A 13,324-nucleotide genomic window follows, 5' to 3' on the forward strand; every position below is an offset into this window, starting at 1 on the left:
AATATCAAATTCATGAGTGAAACAAAAACCTTTGATTCTCGTTATGGGATCTTAGAATTTGGTATGTTTATATTGTCCCTACAACTTCCTCCATTTACCTTCTGGCCTTTATTGATATAATCTGGGATTTAGATCTAGATCATTACTACTAAATAATTACTTTTACATTTTATAACTTTTAAAATATTTTTATATTTCCTTTCAAAGAAAATATTTTATTTTTGCATTCAATTTTATATGAATGAAGACTATTTTGATCTAAATGTATGTTTATTTTGGTTTCAATGCTCACACCCACCAGCAGGCCATTTCTATCAGAACTTTAATGTTTCTGGGTCCTCGATATTTTATGTGCATCTTGGACAGCTAGATTCCGGAGGCCAGAACAAAAACCGATCAGATGACACTTAACAATGAAGATGGAAAAGAAAGGATGGAGGGCTCCTTGTTGGCAATAATCTCGCAGTTGCTATAATCTCAATACGAGCAAAGCATGGCATGTGGCAGTTGAAAGAAGCTAATGCAAATACAACTGTCATGCTGACCAGACGAAGGCATAGGACGACATGGCGGTAATTCCACTTTACTAGCTACAAACCAGACAGACTGTGGCTGCAGTCCTGGGGTCAATTCCGAGCCATCTTAACACTGAAAATCTAGCAGGCATCCGGAAGGGCAACTAAGAGAGAGCAGAGTCTAAAAACCGTGTCACACAAAGACTGACTGAGAGAACTGAAGGTTTAAACCAGAAAAAATGAGACTGGGGGCTGGTGGTAGTCCTGTGCTTGAAGGGCCATGACAGATAACAAAGAGTTGTTGCCCCTGGAGGCAGACGTGGAGAATGAGTGAAGTTTCAGAGGACACAGAGGATTCTGACACAACAGGAGGAAATGTCTCCAAGTTAGAGCTCTGTTGCTCACACATGTCCATGCTTCCATCCCCCTGAGTGGACTGCATCTGCTGGAGACGGAGCAGGGCCTGTACTATCCTGGCAAGAAAACGGTGAATTAGAAATGCACTTGGGACAAATGTATTACTGTGTGCAATTTCCCAGCTTTCTCCTCCTTGTTACAGAACGGTCTCCTCCCTCCCCGACCTGCAGAACCTCTGCGAACGAGAACTTAGCTTTCGCCTGCTCACCCTCTCCCTCGTTCCCCTTTCTGGAGAGTTCTGCTTTTGCAGGGCGAGTTGTTGGTATGTTGTGTGGAGACAGGGGGTCTGGAGGAGTGAAGGAAAATGGGAAACACTCTGACTTCCTGCCTCGGTATCTAGCATCACTTGGTTACTGAGAATATAGGAAAAGTGTGATGAATAGTTTTTTAAAGGGTTGGGTTGCTTGACACTTTAAAAAAGTGAGTGGGGTGGAATGCTGTGGGAAAAAGAGAAAGAAAAGCAAGATTTTTCTGTGGGTGGCTGCAGAGTTTGGAATGGGAGAAGCTCTGAATATCTACTAGATAGGGGAGAGAAGCAGAAAAGGGAAAACGGACAGTTTTCAGAAGTATTCGCAGGCCACTAGCCTGAAATAAAGAGGATGTTCCCCAGCATGGGACAAGAGTCTCATGGAGCAAACAAAGGATAAGGAGAATCCCCTGGGTCCTGTTTACATGAGCAAAAGTTGCAAGAATCTTAGTGACGAAGAACCAAAATCTTAAATCAGATCCCTTTCTCCCACTTTAAAGATCATGCAAATGTTTGCATATACCGGTGCCAGGGTTACTCAAGTGGTAAAACGTGTAGGGTAGGGTTGTCACTGCAGAGCGTGGATTCGCTCATTCTCTATGAACCATGCCCTGCTTTCACAAAGTCTAACTGAACTGCTTGTGAGCGTATGTGAGCGTGTGTGTGTGTGACTTCACTATTACAAACATTTTATATCCCAAAGAGGACAAAACGGGGAAAGCAATAGCCCTTCCAGATGCTGTTGTTGGGTCTCATGATGGTTCATTTCCTGTGTCCACTCAGCTGGGACATGGTGCCCAGGTATGTGCTCAGACCTCATTCTGGGTGGCTCTCTGAGAGGGTGCTCTCTGATGAGATGGACATTGAAATCGGTGGACTTGGATGAAGCTTACTGTGCTTCTCAATGTAGATCGGCCTCATCCACTCAGTTGAAGGCCTGAATGGAGCAACAAACTAACCTCCCCCTCCCCACCCCCACCCCCTGAGCAGGAGGGAACCCTGCCAGCATTCAGCCTTCAGACCTGAACTGTAACATCAGCTCTAACCTGGTCTCCAGCCTGCTGGCCCACCTGGCCGATTTGGGATTGGCAGCCTTCATAACCACGTGAGCCAGTTCTTTAAAATAAACCGCTTTCTGTGCACGTCACATCCTGTCGGTTCGGCTACTGTGCAGAGCCTTGACTAACACAGGTGTGCTACACCTTACAGGTACAAAAACACACTCTGCATTTGAAAGGAGATCAGACTGCACTAACCGCAAACTCTGGTCCTACTCTATGATTTTGCATATAAGCTTCTACTCTATGATGGAATATGCTTCTAACAGGCTCTGCATTCCACAGAGAATTAGTTAGGCTCTTTTGTCTAACATGCTATGTTTGTACGGGCAGAGTTGTAACCCAGCAAGACTTTCAAAATATCTTCATCTATTTTAAAATTTGGCAACTAGGCAAAAATATACAGGGAGATATTATTCAATTGAGTGATGATAATCAGGACATATGTATTATGTGTATTAGCAAAAAACAGTGAATAAATTATTCAGAAAGGGAAAATACCAGGTGGCATATAATGGATTCCTCCTCGTCCGGCGCAAACTCTTCACTAAGAGAACGCCCAGGTCACCAAACGCTGCAGTGAGAGTTCTCCTGTGGGAAGCGTTTTGCACACAGTTTTCCGAACATAGAGAGGACAATCTGTCCTCCAGGAACTCATCGCCAAAATACATCATTTGGTGAATGGCATCATTCAGGTACCCCATTATGAAACTGTAAGGATGGCATCATTCAGGTACCCCATTATGAAACTGTAAGGATGGCATCATTCAGGTACCCCATTATGAAACTGTAAGGATGGCATCATTCAGGTACCCCATTATGAAACTGTAAGGATGGCATCATTCAGGTACCCCATTATGAAACTGAAAGGAGGGGACACATTTTTTCAAAGATACAAGTGCCTTCATTTCTCCTCCCACTACACAACTCCATTTAGGTCTGAAGTTTTGCATCCAAAGCTACTAGTAGATGAGCTTCTAACATAGATCTGATTCATCATAATCATTTCCCAGAAGAATGGTCTTTCCATTTCTTCCACATTAATAGAGTGCCATTCCATGAAAAACACAAGGACATTATATAAATTAGAAATAATATATTAAAATAGAGTTTGTATTTGAATGAAGTTGCCAAGAACAAATGACTGTGATCGGCCACAATGCGTAAGAAAGGGCTTTGGCTTCCTGCTGACACACGCTAGACCAGTGGTTCTCAACCTTCCTGATGCCGCGACCCTTTAATAACGTTCCTCATGTTGTGGTGACCCCCAACCATAAAATTATTTTCGTTGCTACTTCATAACTGTGATTTTGCTACTGTTATGAATCGTCATGTAAATATCTGATATGCAGGATGTATTTTCATTGTTACAAATTGAACATAATTAAAGCATAGTGATTAATCACAAAAACAATATGTAATTATAGATGTGTTTTCCGGTGGTCTTAGGCGACCCCTGTGAAAGGGTCGTTCGACCCCCAGATTGAGAACCGCTGCGCTAGAAGGTCACCAAATGTCAGAGCACTTCCTTGGGGCTGAGATATTCACATTCCAAGAACATCCAGTTTCAGATCCAACGTGTCACTAGCGGTATATTAACATTTAGGTTTCCTCCAGCTTCAGTGGGCTTGTTTTTAATATTGCCAGGGACAGTCTCAGCTGACTGGGACTTGCGTAGAAGTGAGAACTTGGCCAGCTGGCCTGAAGGAGCTCAGCCAGATATGACATTCTTGAGTCTGAAATTGCCTGGTGGAAGGATAGAAGGGCGTCTTCTCATTCTCGACAGTATTTCCTTTTGATCCTAAATGTACTTTTGCATCCAAAAACCATAGGGTGATACCTGGCTGAGGCATTAAGACCTTTAGTTCCCAGTGGGAATCATAATCCTCCATCTTTTTTCAAAATCTATTTTCTCTTTATATGGTTTTCTTTCTTTCTTAGAATTAAAAAAAATTATTCTCAATCCCTTTCCCCTTTGACATCCATCAACTTGTGCTCTATATATAGGAGTCTGTTTCTATTTTGTTTTGTTTATTTGTTTGTTTTGTTTTGATTCCACATATAAGTGAAATCATATGGTGTTTTTCTTTCTCTATCTGACTTATTTCACTTTGCATAATGCCCTCTAGGTCCATCCATGTTGGTGCAAATGGCAAGATTTCATTCTTTTTATCACTGAATAATATTTCATTATATATATCACATCTTCTTTATTCATCTATTCATCTAGATTGCTTCCATATCTTAGCTATTACTATTAATGCTGCAATGAACATAGGGGTGCATGTATCTTTTCAAATTAATGTTTTTGTTTTCTTTGGGTAAATACCCCAAAGTGAAATTATTGGATCATACGGCAGCTCTTTTTTTAGTTTTTTGAGAAATATCCATATGGCTTTTCATGGCAGCTGCACTAACTTACAATCCCACCAACAGTGCACGAGGGCTTCTTTTTCTCTACCAGTACATCCCCACCAGTACGTGTTGTCTCCTGATTTAATAATGATGGCCATTCTGACAGGTGTGAGGTGATAACTCATTGTGGTTTGAATTTGCATTTCCCTGGTGACTGGTGATATTAAGCATCTTTTTATACGTCTGTTAATAATCTGTATGTCCTTTCTGGAGAAATGTCTATTCAGGTCCTCTTCCCATTTTAATGAGATTGTTATTTTGGCATAAGGTTGTATAAATGCCTTATATATTTTGGATATTAACTCCTCACAGATGTATCATTTGTAAATATCTCTTCCCATTCAGTAGATTTTCTTTTTGTTTTGTTAATAGTTCCCTTTGCTATGCAAAAACTTTTCGTTTATTGTTTCTTGTGTTTTCCTTTCCTGAGGAGACACAGCCAAGAAGATGTTGCTAAGAGTGATGTCAGAGAGTTTACTGCCTGTGTTTTATTCTGGGAATTTTATGGTTTGAGGTCTTACATTTAAGTCTTTACCCATTTTGAGTTTACTGTTGTGTAAAAAAGTGGTCCAATTTCATTTTTCTTTTTTCAGTATCTGTCCTGTTTCGTCCTAGAGCTCATGTTGTCTACAGTGATTTGCCCAGGAGTATGTGGGAGCAAGCAAAGCCATGTTTGAAAACCAGGAGGACTGAGAAATGTTCAGTGTGTGCATATGTTCTGCATCTGTCCTCTCTTACAGGTGCCTGGAGGACAAGGTCATGCCCACTCCAGTTGTAACAATCCACACCCCAAGGCTTGTGGTCAGTGGGTGCTTAATAAACACTATCAGGCAATTAGAGTGACAATTGGTAACTGTCTCTGATGTCGTTACTACTTGCCAAAGAATTAAACTACATTTATACTCTCAGCAATTATCTCCCATGCCAAATTGTTCCCATATGGACCCAAACATTGCTGTTTTAGGCTGGATTCACACGATAGCAGTGATTACTTAATTATTCTACGGTGAGCAGAGCCCAGTTTCCAAAAGAAACAACTTTCACAACTCATTAGACGCATCCTTGGTCTGTGTAGGTATGGTTACCCAGAGAGGTGAGGATGGAGGTGGAGGTGGGGTGCAGAAATTGTTACTGAAGACAGACAGTACTGTTGCTATCTTACTTGTCAGAGCGATGGATTTAAAGTTCCACATCTGTTTGATAAAGCAGTAAAATTTAAACTCCCCTCAAGTGTGTCACCTTAAATAATACATACACACACAGACATGACATCAACAGCATTTTTAAATATTCTACACAACTTTACAGAAAGAACCTGGAGGTGTTGCTTGGGGTACAGCTTCTACAGGTCTGCCACAGACTCAGCGTGCCCAGCTGAACATGGCTCTCCTGTCCTCTCCTTGGTTCTCCTGTCCGCTCCTTGGTTAACACCGGCAATTTCCAAATCCCCTGGATCAATTACCCACAATGCTGAGCAAGAACATCATTATTGAGTCTCAGGTTAGGTATCCATTTAGTGGGCAGGCGGAGGGACAGTGGGGGAGGGCAGTTTTTATAGGATAGCAAAGTCACTTACCAACTCTAAGCAGCATTAGCTTCTATGCCTAAGGATATATAATATCTTTTTAAAATTTATTAATTCAGTTAAGGAGAATTTTTGAGAAAATGTCTATACTTTTTAAAATTGTGGTAAGAAGACAGGTGGCATACCTAGGAATAGGCTTAAACTGTAGAAGGTGCTTGGACTGAAGCTTCTTCACCATCAGACCAAGGTTCTGTGCTTTCCTTTTTCCCATTCAATGTGTAACCTTCTGTGATGATCATTTTCCTCAAACACACCGCATGCTGACTCGGATTTCCTTGGTGGGGCTGGTGCTTCCTTCATCCGGTTGTTGTTTCTTTCCTTCCCTCTCGACTGATCTTGATTTGACTGAACCCCTGTGGAGTCTAAACAGTAGCCTAGTGCTAGAGCAATGTCTTTTTTTTCCTCTGCATTGAAAGGACTACTTATCCTTTTAAATGTATTCAGAAAGTCAGCACATTATAAACCAATCAATCAATAAACAGTAGCCTAAAACTGTAATATGATATAATTAGCTTCATTAATCTACAGTGGAAATACTAACACAAGGAGAAGCACCAACCTCCAGGCCTGTCAGAGGAAGTATTTAGCCAACATTGATCACCATTTTTGTATCTTTGACAAGAACATAACTCTGGTGACAGGGCTTTGGAAATAGCCCTGGGTTGGATAAAAGTGCCTTTATCCAAATGCTGTACCACCTCAAGAGCCACCCAAGACCCACGCCTGCACATGCAAACATCATCTTTCTATCTCTAGTTCAGGCCACCTGTCCCTCTATCTTCGTTCATTTAACTACACCGGTTTTCCTGAGCTAAGAGTCTCCCAGAATTGCCGCGCAGCTCCATTCTTACTGAGCAGCTGATCAGGGTAAGATCGTCGATATAACTGTAGTGTGCTCATGCATGCACACACGTGTAAGGGGGAAATGAAAGCAGATCTTTACGTAATCTAGACACATCGCAATCTATTAACATGATTCAGTTCATAAGTGTTTCAAAATACCATGTTCCTAATCCAGGAGAACAGAATCTAATTTCTCCACCCAAGAGCTCTTCATAAACCAGGCACAAAACACAAGCTCACAAACGCAAAAGTGACAACACAACTTACAATAAAACATAGTTTTGGCCCTAGCTGATTTGGCTCAGTGGATAGAGCATCACATGAGGACTGAAGGGTCCCAGGTCTGTTTCCGGTCAAGGGCATGTGCCTCAGTTGCAGACTCGGTCCCCGGCCCTGGTGGGGGCATGTGTGGGAAGCAACTGCTCTATGTGTCTCTCTCACATCCATGTTTCTCTCTCAGGGTCTCTCCCCCTCCCTTCCACTCTTTCGGAAAAAAAAAAAAAAATCAATGGAAAAATACCCTCGGGTGAGGATTAATAACAACAACAACAAAACCAAAACACAGTGCTGTAGAGCTGCGGGGAAGGAGACCAACACCTGAGAGTGATCCACCTGACACAGTTGGCCCTTTGACGGCCGTGCTCATGGGCCCGTCCTCACTGTTTATGTGAGAAGAGGTCTGTGTGAGGAGCATGAATAGTTATGGAACAAAAACTCCACGTTATACTTAGTAAACATTGGGAAGATTTTAGTTAAAAACTGAAAATGAATGTGGGGTGTGCCGGAGTAGCCAGAGAAGTCCCCCAAAAGTACTGCAGGCCCCAGGAGGAAGCCAGGGGCTGCCCCACATCCATCATGAGTGGGAGCAGATGTCTGATCGCTCGTGGTAAAAATCCACTGGTTTTCTAAAAGGAAACCTCTGGGAGTCCAATTTATTTATCTTTGTCCTGCGCTCTGAATAGAAGGATACACACCCCGCGGCAGTTTAAATCGTTTCCTGGAGCGCAGTCCGCTTTGGAACCCAGAGACCCCAACTTTAAACTCACTCCGGTGGGGGGCGGGGGAGGGTGGGCAAGGAGTTGGCACTGCACAGTGAAGCGTTTCATCACCTAAGCCCTCACCCCCCAGAAAACCCTCTTTATATTCTAGGTACAAAAATGCCATCACTTTAGCCAGAGATGGAGTTGCATCATTCTATAGGCTCAGTTACCACGCTCCAAGCGAAAGGATCCACATGGACATTTGATAAACTATCTACCATGCATCAAGCTGACGACGGCTGAGTAGGAGAATGTATTCTGATATGATTGACAGGTTTTAACAATACCAATTTATTACCTGCCAGGCTGCAAGGCATGCTTTTGATATACAGAAGTGAGATAATATTGGAATTAAACTCAGTCTAACTTAAAACAGGAGTTATACTATTGCAAACAGACCCCAGATGAGTAGGAAAAGCATATTTTTCTGGGCCATAACAATTAGATAAGTGATGCGTGGTTATTACATAGATGACAAGCTGCAATGCAGTATAGTCTGTAAGTGCTCCTGCCCTCTTCAGATAGAAACCAACGTGGAACTCAGTCACTTGGATGGAATAGAAATGTGAAATTACAGGGTCAGAGAGCAATATGTGGCAAAGTTGGGTAATTAGTATTAAGGATATGACTTATTTCCTGTAAGTCCTGGCTTTACCTGAGTTGCAGACCCAGACATCAGAGGCAATGGGTTAGAACTGGTTCACTGGGGTTCAATGATTGATATTTTTAACATGTGAAACCTGTTATTTTGTAACTGAGGTTTACCCTGCTTCCCTGTAGCTCCACAAACTTTCCATTTTAAATTACAGAACTTCGAAGCTAATGCTAAACTTTTATCTTTAAAAGTGGTGCTGCCTTTTAATCATTGGCTGTAGTTGTTTTTCCCCAAAACCTTATAGAAGATGGCACTGGTCTTAATTCTGACCAAGGAGGAGTTTACTCATCTAGCAACAGCAGCTCCAGGCCTCATTAATACGCCACGAGTTCTTGATCAAAGGCAGAACTTAATGCAAAGCAAAATGTTTCAAAACAAGGATTTATACTTGCAACATGCAATAAATGTTTATCGAAGGCTAGCCAAGGAAATAAAAGTGCTTATTTTTTCCTTACCTGTGGAATATTTTGAGTGTCATTTCTCTCTTTATCGAAATTAGTCACCCAAGTTGGCTCAGGTAATGAGTAAAGCGCTGGTCAGCTCGTGGGCGAGCCAGTCGGCATTATTCTCTTCTCTCCGCTCACTGGCTGTGCTCTGAACTTGAACCTCTGTGCCCCTGGAGGTGGAGGGTAGAGTGGTAAGTGCAAATCCATCTCTAAATAGGCCCAAGCTGCTAACTGCACATGGTACAGGGATGGCTGTGCAGTAGATGTAACCTTGAGTGATAAAGAAACACAAGAATTGGCCAAGCCATGGGAGATGCCATCACCTTTGGTCATTAAAGTGCCAGTAAATGTAAATAGTAGTGACATAACTAGGACTGGCGTAGTGGTCATGAGGGCCAGGCAGCATAGTACGCACTTCTTCCCCCTGCACGGCGTGTCGCCATCTACATTTTATAGAAGCTCACAGAGTTCATGTCAATGATGCAGTAAGAAAATCATAGTTGGGGTCACTCATTACCATTTTAGCAAATATTATAGCTCTGTATATTATCAAATCTCTCTTTCTGTACACCACACATGGACATAAATGTATGAGGTTTGTATTTAATAGACAATTGCCTTCTAACTTCAAAAGAGCAAACTATTAACCAATCAACAGCTGAGCAAGAGACACAAAAGGTTTTGCTAAAAGGATTCACGGAAATTACATAGATACTGGCTGACTCAAAAATGTCTCCACTCATGTATCTGTATTCCCCGAACAGCTTCCATCCTCTATAATAAAAGCCTAATATGCTAACTGTCCAGTCACCCGGTCATCTGTTCAACCAATCAAAGAGTAATATGCTAATGATATGCTAAAGCCACTCAACCACTCGCTATGATGTGCACCAGGGGGCAGATGCTCTGACAGGTAGGTTAGCTTGCTGCTGGGGTCCAGCCAATCAGGCTTGAGCAAGACTGAGTGAGATAGTCCAGACATGCCCTGGAGCCCTCCTGCGGTCCCTCCCCAGCTGGCCAACTTCCTGTGTCCCTCTCTGGCCCTAGTCATGCACTGGTGGGGTCTCTGAGCCTGGCCTGCACCCTCTTGGGGGATGTCAGAGAGCCGGTTTCGGCCCAATCTCACAGGCCAGGCTAAGGGACCCCACTGGTGCACAAATTCATGCACCAAGCCTCTAGTTGAAATATAACAACACCTGTGAAGTACAGTCTATACTATTCCCTTAAAATCTACACCAAAGTAGTGAGGGCAGAAGAATAAAATGTGTGAGACCAAGAATAGCAAAAGATGACATTTTGCCCTGACCAGTTTGGCTCATTGAATAGAGCGTCGGCCTGTGGACTGAGAGGTCCCAGGTTCGATTCCGGTCAAGGGCATGTACCTTGGTTGTGGGCACATCCCCAGTGGGGAGTGTGCAGGAGGCAGCTGATTGATGTTTCTCTCTCATCGATGTTTCTAACTCTCTATCCCTCTCCCATCCTCTCTGTAAAAAATCAATAAAATATATTTTAAAAAAAAAAGATGACATTTTATCCAGATGATTTATTTTTTTTTTGATGTAACGTAGATCAGGCTCGCTTCATTCTTCTAAGGAAGCGGTTCTCAACCTGTGGGCTGCGACCCCTTTGGCAGTCGAATGACCCTTTCACAAGGGGTCACCTAAGACCATCGGAAAACACATATATAATTACATATTGTTTTTGTGATTAATCACTATGCTTTAATTATGTTCAATTTGTAACAATGAAATTGGGGGTCACCACAACATGAGGAACTGTATTAAAGGGTCGCAGCATTAGGAAGGTTGGGAATCACTGTTCTAAGGCCTCAGTGACACTCTACCAGGCATTAATTTGAAAGCCTCAAGCCACCTTGAGTCACTCCATAGAAACAAAAATCTAGGCAGGGGGCAGAGAAGACTAGCAATTTAAAAAAAAAAAAAAAAAAAAAAGAAAAGAAATGCAACTGGAGAAAATAAGATGTATTTTGTTCCACGAGAAATATGACTCTTCACTTTCCCAGGCTAACCAGGGCTCGTTCTTGTCATATGAATAATAGAGCTGTAACTCATCGGAATTGTCTACGTTTTAATTTGAAAAATAGTTCCTAGGTTAATCTTTAATAGCCTGTCTTCTGGGCCCACAGAAAGAGTTACAAAAGAAGTCGTTTACCGTGCGTAATTAAGGCCTAGGAGAAGCACATTTAGCAATGCGGGGCTGTTCTCCTTTTCATCCAGTGGCCTCACTGGTGTGTAGATCCACCATTTGATCAGTGCCTCTGGCCCCAGGGGCTTCATGGTCTGCAAGCCACAACCTACTAATAAGCACCCTCCAGCTTGTTTGCTAAACAGATCGGTCCTGGCAGGCACCCAAAACGCCAGTCCTTGAAACTTGGAGCTCTTTAACTTGCGCGGCCTATTGTGTGGCAAGCAAAGGGATAAACTATGTGCCTCATAAATGCAGAGCAATTATGGATCAGTTAGTAATACAGCTGTGGCTCAAAAGATTGCTTACCTAAACCCAATCGAAGTCTAATTTATTTTTGTATTGTCTCTGCTGAAAACCAAACAAACAGCTCTACAGGGCTTGTGTACACAGTGAAGAAAATGGCTGCATTTTCCTTATAAACAAGATAGCAACTATTGGCAAAAAGACGTCGTCCTCAGTAGCTGAGGGTTTCTGTTCAGAACCAAGCCGTTGCTTGTTGTAGATCCTGAGGTTGTTTAAGGAAACACAGCAGAATGCTTTAACAGAAGTCCAATGTGTTGGGGCCGGTGGGGCTGTGTGGTGCTGCTTCTGTTAGACACACCAGATAAGATGCCATCAACTTCAAGCATCAGCATGTGAAAATGAAGTGGTCTTCATTTACAAAGCAACAGTAAAGCAGCTTGAGTTTGTGTGCATTCATCTGCCAATGACCAGTACATGTGCACGTAGACCTCTTTGGGGAACCACTGCTATCATCAAATTAATACTTGCCAATTGATGAATCTAGATGATACGATAATAAAACAAACAAAGACGCATTAGATTTGTGGAGCCATTGGCATTAACCTACCTGAAAATGGCTTAGTTTACCAACAGCATATGCGTTTTACTCTCCACAGCAAATGTTTTTCCAGCTCTTTGAGCATCTACACTGTGATACGTGCATTAAGTGGCAAACCTTAAACCTTTGAGAAAGTGTTGCGAGAAGACTTGGTCATCTTCATCTGAGGAAGTCTATAACTTCAAAAATGTCTGCACAGATAAGAATAGATCATACAAACAGTAAGGCTGGTTCGAAGGAGATGGCATCTAGACCTGGCTCCAATATTTATTAACCAGGTGACCGCAAGCAATAGCACACCTTCCTGAACCTCCGTCTATTCATCTATAAAATGGGATAACCCATTCTGCCTATTTCACAGGGCTGTTGAGCAGAAGTTAACAGTGTGAGTACTTATACTCTGCAGACACCTACGGATGGAAACTCTTCCTTTTGTTGCTAAATAGAAACACACTTGGAAAACTAGCACGCTACCTTCCTGCTCCTGCTGCTCTGAGTCTCCAGGGAGAAGGGCAGTCTGGGGAAGACCGCAGGGAAGAGAGAAGAGGCAAAGGCCCTGGACTGACCTAGAATCAGAGAGAGAAAGTCCGCTCTGCATGCAACAACGCCCGAAAGGAGTCCTGGTAGATCGGAGCAGAATCAGGGAAGAGACTTAACACGTATGTGAAGAGCTCGAGGCAACATCTTGGCAAAGCAAGTATTTCCAGAAAAGTCGTGTATGGGGTGGGGGTGGGGTAAATAGGAAGGGAGAAGGGCCTATAGAAAGCTGCAGTGAAGAGGGGGGAGGAGGGGCAGGCAAGAGTGAGCAAGTTAGGATCCTTAAAGACAAAAGAATTTTTTAAAAATCAAAGCATGCACAAGCCTTCCTCCCAACAATGCCGTCAACACACACAGAGATAAATTCACACACAGAAACAACACAGAGCCAACCAGTTAAAAAAAAAAATCCATACTTTGCTACACTGACAGCAGAGGGAGCTCTTGAACTGGGAATCTTGCAAACCACCCAAATCCCCATCCCTATCCAATGAAAGGCAGATATTTAAGCAAAAAT

General features: G+C 42.6%; 1 long non-coding RNA gene across 1 annotated transcript in view; it reads right to left on the bottom strand.

Moving 5' to 3' along the window:
* Positions 1-9,237: 9,237 nt before the first annotated feature.
* The window catches only part of LOC118662274, a 32,320-nt gene continuing 28,233 nt past the window's right edge, over positions 9,238-13,324 (bottom strand). The window contains exon 5 of the long non-coding RNA XR_004969665.1: positions 9,238-9,391. This is a non-coding gene — a long non-coding RNA (uncharacterized LOC118662274). The remainder of the gene's footprint in view (positions 9,392-13,324) is intronic.

Source organism: Myotis myotis, unplaced genomic scaffold, assembly GCF_014108235.1.
Source record: "Myotis myotis isolate mMyoMyo1 unplaced genomic scaffold, mMyoMyo1.p scaffold_m19_p_8, whole genome shotgun sequence".
Lineage (NCBI taxonomy): Eukaryota > Metazoa > Chordata > Mammalia > Chiroptera > Vespertilionidae > Myotis > Myotis myotis.